Source organism: Hydra vulgaris, chromosome 08, assembly GCF_038396675.1.
Source record: "Hydra vulgaris chromosome 08, alternate assembly HydraT2T_AEP".
Lineage (NCBI taxonomy): Eukaryota > Metazoa > Cnidaria > Hydrozoa > Anthoathecata > Hydridae > Hydra > Hydra vulgaris.
Window position 1 is genome coordinate 55,066,948 of NC_088927.1, and position 1,650 is coordinate 55,068,597.

Consider the following 1,650-nt stretch of genomic DNA (forward strand, 5'->3'; position numbering starts at 1 on the left):
TTGCAGAACAAAATGGAAGACCTCTCCCCATCACAAAAGGTAAATTGTTAATATCACTTTAATTTTATAAGATATAAAATTTGCTATAAAAATAATAGAACCCCACATCATTTAAAATTTAATGTCGAATTGGTTTAGTGAAATTTAAATCTTATTAAGCTTTGTTACACTATTCAACTAATTGTACTGTATTTTAGGATCTTCCAGTGCCAAACTTTTTGGGAATGCTCCAATCATGACAGTGAAAGACCTTGTCACTGCTCAGGTGAATACTAATTTATCAAACTCAGGTGTTAAAAAAACTTGCATCAACAATCAATCAAGTCAGCAGAACAAAAATTATTGAAAGCAATATTCATGCAAAGTTTGATGCCTTTGGAAGTCATATCAGCAAGCAATCGCTCACTGCACCACATGCTAAAGATTGTGGAGTTAAACGACAGATTTTGGTTGCAGTTGCAGAAGACATGTCAGAAACATATGAAAATATTAGACAATTGCTTTCATTGGTTCAAGCCGACTCTGCAAAATTATTCATTTCTTATGACTTAAAGGTTGCAAACATTGTCTGTGGTTTACAAGCACACTCACCACTCATATGCCTTTGGCTGATCTTTGACCTGACCAAATGCTTGTTTTTAATCTCATACCTTCCATGGAGCTACACCTGATATTTGGGGTTGTCAATCCCTTGTTTTAGGCCTTAACAGATATTTGGCCCAAAGCTGATGATTGGCCAAGACTCCTAAACAATCAACCACAACTAGGGTTCCCATTCTCCTCTTTTTTGCGTAGGAATAATTTAAATTGAAGTTTTCACAGCGTTCTCCTACGGAAAGAAGAGGAGAATGGGTACCCTAACCACAACCCCATCATGGATGTCAGTTTGCTGGCAATGAATGCCACAAGCTTTTGACGAATGTTGATCTCCTTCAAAAATTAGCAGAAACTGACTGTGCATTCCAAGCTATTGGTATCATTGATGAAAATTTGGAGCAGTTGTGACTGCCTGCTTTGGACAAGAGCTTTATCCACACTATGCAATGAAAGTTGATGCATTTCGAACCTCATATCTGGCTTTGTCAAATGTTTCAGTGACGCCCAAGGTATCAGTGACGTCCAAGGTATGTCTTTCACATCAAAGAATTCATTGAAATGAAGCACACTGCACTTGGACCTTACAGTGAGCAGTCAACAGAAGCTTTTCACCACTCATTTGCTGAACACTGGAAAAGATACAAAAGAGACACATTGTGGACTACAATAGTAAACATATGTAAAAAAAACCATGTAAGACCAGAATTTATTTACTTCAATATATTTTCAGAATAAGTTATTAGTCAAATCAGAAGATTTAGCATTACTTCTTTATTTTTATAAAGTTTTTCATATAAATGTGCTGTAAAAATGCAAAAAAAAAAGTGTGCTGTCATTTCTGTGTTATGTGAATTTAGAATAAAAATTCAATTGCAATTTTTTTTCTTGAACGTAATTCGTTGATTTTAGTTTTTACATTTTTGGAATCAGGAATGTGTGTATTTTCATCCCTCCAAAGGGTTTTTTCAGGAAAAGCAGGTTAAATTTTTTTCTAAATTTTGTAACGGTGTTATCTTTTATCTGAGCCTTGTCAACTTTGGTGTAACGTCGGTC